At 45.0% G+C, this 13,309-nt stretch overlaps 1 protein-coding gene across 1 annotated transcript in view; it reads right to left on the minus strand.

The window, feature by feature from the left end:
* VKORC1L1 (vitamin K epoxide reductase complex subunit 1 like 1) overlaps nt 1–13,309 on the minus strand; it is a 177,148-nt gene that overhangs the window by 58,512 nt on the left and 105,327 nt on the right. The window lies entirely within an intron of this gene.

Consider the following 13,309-nt stretch of genomic DNA (forward strand, 5'->3'; position numbering starts at 1 on the left):
TCTGCTGGGACCTGAAGATCCAGCCATCAAAGGCAAGTGCAAAAATGTGGTTAGGATGAAAAAACAGGGAGATTTGGTGTACTTGCTGAGGAATTAGTTTTCAGTATCAGAACTCAATTGAGTTCACAGTCTTTTCTACACAAAACTCCACTCTTAGTACCCCAATAATTTGTTTTTTTTTAATTCATTCTTGTTGAAATGAAAAAAGCCATTTGGACATTGCTATTGGTAAACAGTTGGGTGCTCAAAATATTTGTCCATACAATAAATTGCACAGAAGATTACAGTATACACATTTGTCCTATTACAGGCTCAGAAATATTCCAAATCAAGTGTTGTTTGTTATTACAGGTAGTTCTTGTTTAACAACCACAACTGGGACCAGCAACATGTTAAGTGAAGCGGTTGCTAAGTGAAACTGCAACTGTGCTTATGAACTTACTTCAGCTTTCCTTGGCTTTCCAGACCTGTGAAGGCTGTAAATGTAAGGATTGGTTGCAAAGTTACTTCTTCATCACCGTCATAACTGTGAATGGTTGCTGTACAAGGCAGTTGCTAAATGAGGATTACAGTACCTGTATTTTCTTCTCTGGCTCAGAATATAAAATGAAATTCTATGCATAGATAATCAGCATGCTGTAGAACAGAACTAGCATGCACAGATGTTCTTAAACATGCACCCCTTCTGACTTGTCAGCTGGCTTTGCAAGACAGTGTGCTTTATCATTTAGTGCAATGTGAAAACTCAACAAAATTGTGGCTTATTCAGTAAGCCATGTTAAGCAAAGCATGGTGTGACATGATACATGGATCCATCAGTATTTACGCTTAGCACATGGGTCAGTGCACTCCCGAGGCTACTAAACAACAAATCTCAGTACCCATTCCCATTGACTATACTTCATAGGTTGATGGGAATTGTAATTCAACAACCTCTGGGGTGCCACAGGATGCCTACTGTGGCTTAACATATCATGTACCCTGGCTAGTTAAATCCAGCTTCCAATGTTTCTTGGTTGCAAGAGTAATTTCCAACCCCACACACCTTGAGCATGGGTGTTTCCTCCAAAGCTAGCTTGCAAAACTGGGGAAAAGAATAGACTTCCAGAAACACAGATACCTCTGTTGCATTCCTTATTTTTTTTAAATGAGCCTTGATATCCAAAGGAGACAGATTTCAGCATTCCAGAGAGCCAGCCGGGCAGGAAAATCAGAACGTTCTTGACATCTCCCCTGCACCTCCCTTGGCAGCTGCCAATGTCAATGGGAAAGCCAAGCTATCACATAATAGCCAGCTTGTCTCCTTGTTGCTTTTTCCCCCTAAGCTTCTGGGTTTCGAGGAACAAGGCTTGGAAAGAGCTATGGAAGCATTTCTAATCAGCATACTTATCACTCCGGGTTGCAATTGATTTATTCCTGCCCATCAACCACCAAACCAACATTCTATTTAATTATTAATTTAAAAGTCTTGTGTTCCCTCCCTCACCCCAATTTCCTGACCCTTGGCTGCTTCTAAAAGGTCCTAGTAAAACAAGATGTTTCCAACTCACTTCTAAACTGTAACCCAGAAGCAACCAACTTCATCTCCTGTGACAAATTGTTCCATAATCGAGCTAGCTGTTGATGTGAGACGTATCTGAGGTGGGGCCTTCTTGACAATCCAGACAGATGGGCGAACTGCAGAGCAGGCAGTACCGAACATTGATTTGCCTAGTTTGGGCATTCGTATCTTTACATACAACTTGGAAGAAGATGGGGATTTGGATCAGAAATGACTAGGCAATTAGTGGAAACACTGCGGCTATATTTACACAAAACCATGTAACTGTATTTGCAAAATATATGAAGTTTGGTTAGTGTTAATCTTGGTTAGTGTTTTGGAGGCTTATCAAGACGCAATGCACTAGTTAGTGGAATTCACTAATCTGAATTACTAGCCTGGATATGAGTGTCAGTGGACACACGTGTGTTTGCATGTATGGTTATGAAGGAGGCAGCTGCCTATTCAACCATTTGTTTATTTTGATATGTATAACCTCAAAAAAATGCTGGTAGGACACAGCAGGCCAAGGATAACTTCAATCTCAGCTTTCTAGATAGAATTCCTACCAATGAATCACAGAACTGCAAAAATGGCATCAAGATGGGGATTAGGGGGGCTGAGATTCCTTGGACAAACACAGATTTTAGAAGTCATCCATACAGAAGCCTACTTAACCTGTTGCGATGGAGAAAAAGTGAAACGGCTGTGCACTGAGCTTTAGGATTTCCTCTTTCCAAGAATATCTGGCTCTCTGAAGCAGCCCTTGTCTGTCTCCAGCCTGCCTTTCTCCACTCAGTGTGAATCTGTTATAGGGATTAATATTTTTAGCAAAGCCATCCAGCCTCTGATTCATTAAGGCTTTGCCTTAACTGCTAAATTATGGAAAAGCTGTCCAATCAGCAACCTTTCATGTGGAAACAGGGACCTTCCTCAGAATATTTTTCTTGGCATCTTTTGGGGCCTCCTGATAGAATTCATCACATGCATCAACCTATACCGTATAATGGCGGGGGGGTGGGGAGTCAGATGATAGGCATCCCAGTCCTTAATTCAAAGTTTACAGAACCACCCCTCTTCCTTCCTCCCTCCCCACTACTGTGCATGTGACATTGCTTGATGGACTTAGTATAAAAATGAAAGCTGTTACATCTAAATTCTTCCCACCCGTGGCTTAGATAATTGCCTGACATTTTTCAGTTACTAAAATTATATACTCAGTCAATTGCACAAGAGCTTTGTAACCCTTTTTTCTAAGGCAAATAGTTATAAAATCTGCAGATAGAAGTAAAGATGGTTGACTTGCAGCCCCTATTTTTTTCTCTCTAATATTGGGACTGCATTCTTTTTTGACAAATATTGGTGTCCAATTATCTGGACTGCTACCAAGACCTCACCTCTGCCATTGATGTAAAGTGCTATCTGAAGCAGCCTTCCTCAACTTGGCACTCTCCTGATGGTGAGGAAGCCCTGTCCAATCCATTTGGAGCATGCTGGGTTGGGGGAAGCTGGTCTGAAGAAACATCTTTCCATGCAAGAGACAACAGGGAATGGACCTTTTCATCTCAAAACACAAGGAAAAAAATCTCTTTAGCATTATTGTTCCTCTCCTGGATAAAAATGCATGCATGGTTTAATTGATTAGTCCTTTTTTGTAAATCTTGATTATGTGAATTTTAGGCTACAATCCCATACATGTTGACCACACTACAAAAAGGGCAGTGCAGGGCTGGAGAAGGTGCAGAAACAGGTAATCAATAAGATTAGGAATGCAAAGCTACAAAAACAAGTAATAATATTTCATTTGTTAACTAGATGGAAAAATGAAGAAGATGACACAGTTACCAATAAGCAAGGTATGGAAAAAGCAAGTGGAGAGAAATGGTTCTTATGACCTACCTGGAAGTGAGCCCCATTTGTGGTATTTGCTTCTGAATGAACACATATAGAACTATTAGTAACCAATACCATCTTTTTTTTATGGTGAAATGCCTACTTTTCATAATGTTTTTTATAATGGCTGGATTCTCACAACATGCTAAGCTGAAACTAGGTTGGGTGGTTTGTGGGAACCTAGCCACTGTCTCAGCAAGTTGTCTGAACCAGACCATCATATTAAATTCTAGACAAGTACATATTTTATAGCAACTAACAACAACAACAACAAATTTTATTACAGTCATGTGAAAAAAAGCTGTGGTCATACAGTCATAGACCATCTCAAAAGCAGAAAGAAAACAAAGTGTGAGATAGCAAGGAAAAATTACAGAAAAAGCCAGTAATTATAAAACTGACAAGGTCAAGGTGTAACATATCTACAAATAGTGAAACAAAAGCTACCCATGTTAAGAAATAAAATCACGTTAATCAGAAAGTAGCAACTATGGTTTCTTGATTTGGGGACAGGACATTGTGTGAACATAGCAATTAAATATCGTTAACCTGACCCTGGGCTTTAATGCACTGGGTGAAGACAGCCAGTGAGTATTACTTCTATGTCTGTAAACCACTTCGATAATTTTTAATCACATTTCATGCTTCTTCTATACAATTTTTTTTTCACCCCTCAAGTTGTTGACTAGGTGGCAGGGAACGAATTGAGAATAAAAAGCCTGCAGCCCATCAGTAGCCAACCCACCCATAAATTGTGGGAGAAGAATTCTCAGGAGGCCCAAATGATAACCATAGCAAAGATGCAAGAAAAATACTATGCAAGATACCTGTTTCGCTGAAAGAATGCTGATTGTAAGGGTTTTACATGGCTAACCATGCTGAAATTGGCAGTGCAGTTTGAATCTGGGCAATGAGTCAGCGGCTGGACATATTTACTAAGGATTTCTCTTAAGCCCCATAACAAGCAGTTCACATTCTCCACACCCCAGGTGAAGAAAGGGAGGCTGGTGTAATGGTATGTGGGAATGAGACACTGCCTAGGGAAGAGTCAGATAAGAGACTGCATAGGCCCCCAGCTGGATAGCGGGTGGGGCAAGATGCTCAGAAGGGACCCTCCCTGATTAGTCAGGGTGTAAATGTCATGTTCACCATTCCAATGTTACCGTTACATCGTAACGTTTCGCATGTCATTTGGCTGATGCGTGTTTCGTCTGGGAGGGGAGGAGGATTCCATCTCGTGGGATTGTTATATGTTAGCAGCTGGATTGGAACGTGTTTGGGTTATCTCGTGTGTTCAAGGTTCCTTTCCCAGGACATCAGCAGAAACGGTTACCAGCACCTGGGGGGGGGGGGGAGTTTGCAACGGCAGGGCGAGGGGAGGGATTACGTTTGAGCCGAGGGTTTTTAGTTTGTATTTGGCGCGCTTTTACTCATTCTCAGCTTTCTCTGTATTTGCATACTATTCTTTAATAAATCAGATATCATTAAGTTACTGCTTGTGAGTCTGAGTCTATTAGAGTAGGCAATCATTACATAAAGCTGAGAATCCAAAAAAATTTTCTGTTAGCCCCTTTCCAGATTTATTTTGTGAGGGAGAAGTGCTAGCGATGAGCAAACCAAATCCCCAAACCACAGAAAGCGAGGAATCGAGCGAGGGGGAGCCCGACTCTACAGTAATAAGAACGGAGAGAGTCCCTCCTCGAGAGTCCTCAGAAGTTCGAGAGGGGTCGAGCTCCAGCCTAGGAGAAGAGGAGGTTGGTGGTAAAAGAGCCCCTGAACCGACCGGTGAGTCACCAGGCGAGCTGATCACCTGGGATGAAACACAGGGATCCCTACCAGGGATGTCCAAAACGTCTTGGAAGCAGCGATACCCGATGTCCCCAACCGTGGTGAGGCAGGAGGGAAAGGAGGATTCCCAAACCCCTGATCGTATAAAACTGGTGGAGGCCAAATTGGAGTCACTAGAATTTATGTTCCAGAAAATGTCCATGGACTGGGGTCCCCGGGAGAGGAGGAGAGAGGAGTCCAGTAATAGGTATTCGACCCCTTCTTTGCCCCCACCTTCCCTGGAGGAAAGGAGTAGGACCCGGCACAGAGAGGAAGTAAGAGCACCGAGGGTGAGAATTTCAAGGTCCCCTCCTCGAGAGTGGAGCTCCCTGGGAGCTAAGAGGAAGCCCGACCGACCAGCTGTGGCGAAGGGACTGCCCAGAGTGGGTGTTAAGGACTTCACCGTTAAATTTGATGGAGATCCAACTAAGCTATCGTTCTTCCTTACCAATGCAAGGAGCTATATGGACAAATGGGAACAGTGTTTCCGCTCAGAAAGAGCCAAGATTAATGCCATTGCCACTAAGCTCAAGGGCCGGACTGCTGATTGGTATGTGCAGTTATGTCAATCGGATGCCCCTGAGCTGGAGGAGTTCGAAGAATTCCTGTGGGCGTTGAAACTACACTTTGAAGACCCGTTAGCTAAAGAAAGAGCAAAATGGGCATTGAGGGAGCTGTGCCAGGGGCCACAATCGGTGGCAGACTACGCTCTGGAATTTAAGGCTCTGGCTGGGAAGGTTGAGGATTGGTCCCAATCCACATTAATAGAACTTTTTAAGGACGGGCTGAATACGGAGGTCCTGAGGTGGTCGCTTGGCAGGGATGACCCAGATACCCTGTATGAATGGATACAGCTGGCAGGGAAGGCTGAGCATGCCCATGAGACCTTCGCTCACCGGAAGGTGATGAGATATGCTGGGCTCAGCAAGGGTTCCCACACTGCTGCACCCACTGGAAAGGCTGGTCAACGTGCCTGGGAAGAGGAGAGAGAGCGCCGCTATGTGAAAGGACAATGCCTCCGATGTGGGAAGGAAGGTCACCGAGCGGTGGCGTGCCCGAAGGGAAAGACCGATGATCGTCTGGGAAAGTCCTCGGGGAAATCTCCCTCTTTACCCAGGAAAATGAAGGCAGCCATGGCTGAAACTGAAGTGGAGGAGATTCCTTACTTCGGGGATGAGGGGGAGCCCGATCTACTCCAGCCAGTGGGAAATGCCAGCCACCTGCTTTAAAGAGCGCCTGTGGGCAGGTGGTGGAGGATGGGCGCGAACATGTTTCGGTGAGTGCCAACTATCCCACACTGAACGTGAAAGTGAAGTTAGAACCATTGAAGTTTGGGCATTGATTGATTCGGGGTGTTCGCGTTGCTTGATGCACCCTGACGTGGTGGCTGCTTTGGAGTTACCCAGCTTTCCACTAAAACGTCCCATGATTTTTACCCAACTGGATGGTTCTACAGCGGGGGGGAAGCCAGTCACCCATTCCACAGGCATGGTGGCGTTGCAAATGGGCAGCCACTGTGAGGGGCTGCCGTTTGTAGTGGCGCCTGTGGGGGGGTCCCTTAGTCATTCTGGGGATTCCTTGGTTGGTCCAACAAAACCCATATATAAATTGGGTGCACAGGACTTTGACTTTTGGGGATGGTTTCTATCAAGCCCCTGGGGAGGACGATGCTCCGCAGGCTGCAGTGGGGAGGGCGGCGGCAGCAACCCCGCATTTCACTGTCACCCCACTGGAGGGCTCCCCGGAGCAATACCAAAGCTTTGCGGATGTGTTTGGTGAGAAGGAAGCGGACCAACTTCCACCTCATCAAAAAACTGACTGTGTGATAGAGTTGGTCCCCAACGCACAACCGCCCAAACCAAAAATCTATGCCATGATGCAAAAGGAACTGGCGGTGTTGAGAGAGTTTGTGGACAAAAATTTGGCCAGGGGTTTTATTGAACCAGCAAATTCGCCAGTGGGCGCCCCCGTCTTGTTTCGAGCAAAGAAGGATGGGACATTGAGACTTTGTACAGATTACCACGGATTAAATGCGGTCTTGATATTAAACAAATATCCTCTGCCAATAATAAAAGACATGTTAGCACATCTGGCTAAGGGGAAAATCTTCTCTAAGCTGGATTTGAGGGAAGCCTTTTCCGTATCTGCATACGAGAGGGGGATGAATGGAAGACTGCTTTCAATTGTCCTCTGGGTTCTTTTCAGTACAAGGTTTTGCCTTTTGGGTTGGCGGGGGCACCAGGGGTGTTCATGCAGTTGATCAATGAAGTGTTACATGAACATTTGTTTCAAGGGTGTACTGGTCTATTTGGATAATGTTTTAATTTATACTGAAACGGAGGAGGAACATGAGCGCTTGGTGAAACAGGTGCTTAGCAAACTGAGAAAGGCTGAGCTTTATGCTAAACTTTCTAAGTGTGAATTTCATCAGACTCAGCTTGACTACCTGGGGTACAGGATCTCTGACAAGGGTATTGAAATGGATCCTGCAAAGATTCAAGCTATTTTGGAGTGGGAGCGCCCACGTACCCGCAGGCAGCTCCAAAGTTTTCTTGGCTTTTCCAACTATTACCAGCAATTCATCCAGGGGTTTGCAGAAATTGCATTGCCTCTCACTGATTTGTTACGTACGAAGGGGTTGGGGGACACACGGAAAGTGAAGAACCCAGGGGCATTGCTCAATTGGACACCTGAATGCCAGTTGGCTTCGACAAACTCAAAAGCCTGTTTACTGCTGAACCCATTCTTCAACACCCCGATCCCACTAAACCCTTTGTGGTTCAAGTGGATGCTTCTGATTTCTCAATTGGAGCGCTCTTGCTGCAAGCGGATGCTGGTGGCCGCCTGAAGCCGTGTGCATATCTGTCCCGGAAATTTTCCGAGACGGAAAGGCGATGGCATGTTTGGGAAAAAGAAGCTTTCGCAGTCAAGGCTGCTTTGGAGGCATGGCGCCACCTCTTAGAGGGGGCTAAATGTCCTTTTGAAGTTTGGACTGACCATAAAAATTTGGAAGTGCTCAGCACGCCCCGTAAGCTCAGTCCTAAGCAGATCCGCTGGGCTCAATTTTTCAGTCGCTTTGACTTTAAGTTGAAGTTCATTCCGGGCAAGAAAAACTTCCTGGCTGATGCGCTTTCCCGCCTGCCCCAGGATTCGGTCCAGGCACCTGACGTTGTGGGTACAGTGTGGACAGCACCCCAATTGGGATTGCAAGCTGTCACACGCAGTCAGACAGCTGCCCCCAGCTTCGGTTTCACCGGCTGGGGGAAGAACGCCAATTCCCTCGCAATTGCAACAACAGTTTCTGCTAGAGCTGAAATCTGACACTTGGTTGCAAGCAAATAGAGACAATGTTACATTTGACAGAGGCTTCGCTTGGAAGCAAAACCGCCTCTATGTCCCTGACAGTTTGCGAAGGGAAATTTTGATTAGGTCTCATGATGATAAAGTGGCTGGTCATTTTGGGTTTGTCAAAACCTTACACCTGGTGTGCCGCCAATTCTGGTGGCCCACATTGAGACGTGATGTAAAAAGTTATGTTGCTTCTTGTCCTGTCTGTGCCATGTCTAAACGGAAGGGGGGCAAACCGCAAGGGCTGCTTCAGCCGGTGGCCAGCCCCTCCCGTCCTTGGGAGGAGGTTTCCATGGATTTCATTGTGGATTTGCCTCCTAGTCAGAGAAAGACTGTGATTTGGGTGGTGAAGGACTACTTTTCTAAGCAAGCCCATTTCATTCCATGTGCTTCCATTCCATCTGCACAGCAATTGGCGCGCCTTTTTCTAGTCCACATCTACCGGATTCACGGGAGCCCCTCCCGCTTGATCACGGACCGCGGAACACAGTTTACTTCCCAATTTTGGAGGGCGTTTTTGAAGCTGGTGGGCACCAAGCAGGCGTTGTCCACTGCGTCGCATCCGGAGACTGACGGATCTACGGAGGCTCTTAATTCAACCCTGGAGCAATTTTTGCGGGCATTTGTCAACTATCAGCAGGACAATTGGGTTGATCTGCTACCTTTTGCTGAGGTGGCTTATAACAACGCCGTCCATCAGAGCACGGGGCACACCCCTTTCCATACTGTTTTTGGCCGGGACTTTGTTCCCATTCCTGACTTGCCTCAACCCTCCACACAGCCCTGCTCCGCTTCTGATTGGGCAGCTCACCTGGCTGATTCGTGGCCAGTGATTCAACAGGTGTTGGCTGATGCCCAATCTGCCTATAAACTGCACGCTGATAAGCGACGAGCCCTTCAACCTGCTTTTAAAGTTGGTGATAAGGTCTACCTTTCCACTAAGTTCATTAAGTCCCCTCAGCCCTTGAAGAAGTTGGCTCCTAAGTTTGTTGGTCCTTTTCCCATTGTGGGAGTTGTGAACCCTGTCACGTTTAAACTGGATTTGCCACACAATCTGAAATGTTTACATCCTGTTTTTCATTGCAGCTTGCTCAAGCCTGTCAATTACTCCCACCATTGGCATCCGCGACCCCCACCTCCTGCTCCGATCATGATTGACGGACAGCAACATTTTGAGGTGCAGGAGGTCCTTGATTCTCACAGACTTCATGGCACCCTGCAGTACCTCATTTGGTGGAAACACTTTCCCCACCCTGAGTGGGTGTCTGCCCGTGATGTTCAATCTCCTGTTTTAGTTAGACGCTTTCATCTGGCTTATCCTCTGAAACCTGCTCCTTAATATTTTTTGGGGGGCGGTATGTCATGTTCACCATTCCAATGTTACCGTTACATCGTAACGTTTCGCATGTCATTTGGCTGATGTGTGTTTCGTCTGGGAGGGGAGGAGGATTCCATCTCGTGGGATTGTTATATGTTAGCAGCTGGATTGGAATGTGTTTGGGTTATCTTGTATGTTCAAGGTTCCTTTCCCAGGACATCAGCAGAAACGGTTACCAGCACCTGGGGGGGGGGGGAGTTTGCAATGGCGGGGCGAGGGGAGGGATTACGTTTGAGCCGAGGGTTTTTAGTTTGTATTTGGCGTGCTTTTACTCATTCTCAGCTTTCTCTGTATTTGCATACTATTCTTTAATAAATCAGATATCATTAAGTTACTGCTTTTGAGTCTGAGTCTATTAGAGTAGGCAATCATTACAGTAAAGGAGACAGGCAGGAGAATTGTACTTTCAGACTTGCAAGATTGATGTCAGCCTTACTAGGTAGACCAGACAGGAAACAAGACCAGATGAGCTAATTCTACTTTATTGTAAAGCTACATTAACAGAATCTTAACAAGTTCCTAAGCGTAACACTTGGTAATCCTAGATGTATACAAATATAACAGTTAGGTTTAGCTGTCAAGTACTTGCCACAATTAAAAGGCATATCAAGATTTAAAAGCATTCAGGTACACCCTGGAAGCTTATTGGTTTATCAAGAATAAAATATGAACAAAGAGAAAGAAAAGAAACCAAACAAATAGAAAAGGAGATTAATCATCTAGAAAATGCTAACGGAACCAACTGGTTTTTAAGATGCTTTTGGGGGGGGCATAAATGACATTCCTCAATATTGATGTAAAGAATTCTGCCAATCTGAACTCAGATTTAAACTGATGGTAAAGCCATTAGTCATGCGAATGGATATCTGTTAGATAGATGTGTGCTTTTTGTGTAAGAAAAAACATTTGTTTGAAAAATAAGGCTTTCAACCAAAATTTTTTTAAAAAGTGAGTATGTTCACAGATCATGTTACATGGTTATTTGTTTTAAAAGAGAGCCAATGTGGTATAGTGGCCAATATACTGTAGAAATCCATCTTTCGCCATGGAAGCTGAGTGATTTTAGGCCAATCACTCTTTCGGCCCAGCCTACCTCACAAGTGCTAATTATGTCACCTTGAGCTTCAGGAGAAGCTCAATATACAAATATTAATATTAATATTATTAATATTAAAAACTTTGAAATTATAAGAGGCACAAAACTAAAAAACAGAATAAGAGATTAGTTGAAGAAGAGGTATTGATTACATAGGAGCCATCTCAATATTTCACCAGTCCCCTGGGGTCCCAGGCCTGCTGACCCAACCAGATCTTGAGGAACCTCCAGAAAGCTAAAAGGGATGAGGATTCCCCTCACGTCAGTGGGAAGGATGTTCCATAAAGTGGGGGCCACAGCAGAAAAAGCCCACCGCCTAGGACCTACCAAATGAAACTCTCTGGTCGATGGGAACGCAGCATGCCCTGTCTGCGGGATCTGGTGGGACAGGCAGATGTAATCGGGGAGAGGCGGTCCCTCAAGTAACCCATGCCATGTAGGACTTTAAAGGTCAAAACCAGCACCTGCTTTTTAAACACCCCCCCTAACCTCCACCCCCAAATGGATACCCCTAGTCAGGGCTTACAATATTTGCATTTATCTTGGCTCAAAATGGCAAACCACACCGCTTACTTCTGGCTATTGTGGTCAAAGGGGGGCTCAAGGGTTGCACGTACCCCCCATCCCCGCTTAGCAAGATATGTCAATCAAGCCATTGTGCGTGTGTGGCTTGAATCCACCTAGCTGTTAACAAACCATGGTGTAAGTGGAGTCTCTGCATGGGGAGAAGGTTCCCTTTGAAAGCCAGAACTGTTGCTTTCGGGACATACTTCTCCACGTGCATATGTTTTCAACCTACCAGAACAGGAAACAAGGAGAGAGCTCCTTATCTACAATTCTCTTCACCTTCTGGCACACCTGCAGAGGGGCAAGAGGAGGAAGGGCTGATTCCAAACTTCTAAGAAGGGTTTAGTTGCTTTAGGGACTTTTGCCTGCAGCTGTAATCATTAACTGCCCACTTTTCTGTTAAGGAGTTTTAGCCACCTGAAGGTGTTGCCTTCATAAACAGAGAATACATATCTCAAACTAAAACACACTTTTGCCTATTTTTCCCATGTGTTCCTTTCGCTGCAAAGTTTTCACAAACCTAAAACACACACTTTCCAAAAAGCTGGCGGTGTTCTAATACTGTACAGGGGATGTAGGCAGAGGTTCGGTACTGTACTGCATAGGCAGGGTTGGCCAGACACTCCCATTTAATTTTCATATAAATAAAATAATGTAGTGTAAAACAGGTCCCTTGTGTTTTAAGTCTGTCAATATGTTCAAGCAAGCGAACAATCCAGAATTTGAAAAAATTAAGGGGGAAGGTGCCCAGGACACTGAGAAACTGAACAGGGCTAAGCTACCTGATGTCCTCCAGATGTTTTGGACTACAATTCCTTCAATCCCCTGCTACTGGTTACTGGATTCCTTCAATCCCCCAAATGTTGGGAGGGTGCAAGGCTACCAGATGGATGTTTGGAGGCAGAACAGTGAAAGGAAGAGAGGAAGACAGAGTACAAGTGAATAAGCACTGACTATACACAGGTTTCTTTAGCAATTGGCTGAGTTTGCCCAACAAAATTATCCCAGACCATGGTTTACAAACAACATCTGCCAAAACCACAGTGGACACATTACGGCTAAGACTTGAGGAGTGAAGGCCTAAGCTGAGAAACAAAGGAGGAGACCCGGGAAAGAAAAAACATAACAGAGCACCTAGCAGGGAAAAAATGGAATAAAAAGAGGACTGGAACAAAGTCCATCTGGCCCAAGACTGTTCTACTGTTTAAAATAGGCATATAGGGTGTTGCTGGAAAGCGACAAACAAGGCATGAAGGTGACTCTGTCAGCTGTCTGATATTCAGCAGTTACAGTGACTCACTTACGGAGTTTCACTTAGCTACCATTATCTCCTCCCCACTGCTTCTCCCTGATTGTAACTAAGTTTTCTGAAAGCCATTCAAGCCGATGAACATACTTTCTTGAGGCAGAGCACATGTTTGTTTGTTTATCAAATTTTTATCACCGCCCATCTCCCCCCACAAGGAGAGAAAGGTCATGTTCATGTCAGAAAGTACACTGCATGAGAAGGTGCTTCCATTGGCCAGCTTTAACCTATTACCAATCTACTACTTTATATGTGATCCTACCTTTTAGTAATATGAAGTAAGAAAATTGGAATGTATGTTATAAGTCCATTATAACACGCATTAGGCAAAACAAGTTGGGCTAGGCTAATGCC

The sequence above is a fragment of the Candoia aspera genome, chromosome 1 (genome assembly GCF_035149785.1).
Source record: "Candoia aspera isolate rCanAsp1 chromosome 1, rCanAsp1.hap2, whole genome shotgun sequence".
Lineage (NCBI taxonomy): Eukaryota > Metazoa > Chordata > Lepidosauria > Squamata > Boidae > Candoia > Candoia aspera.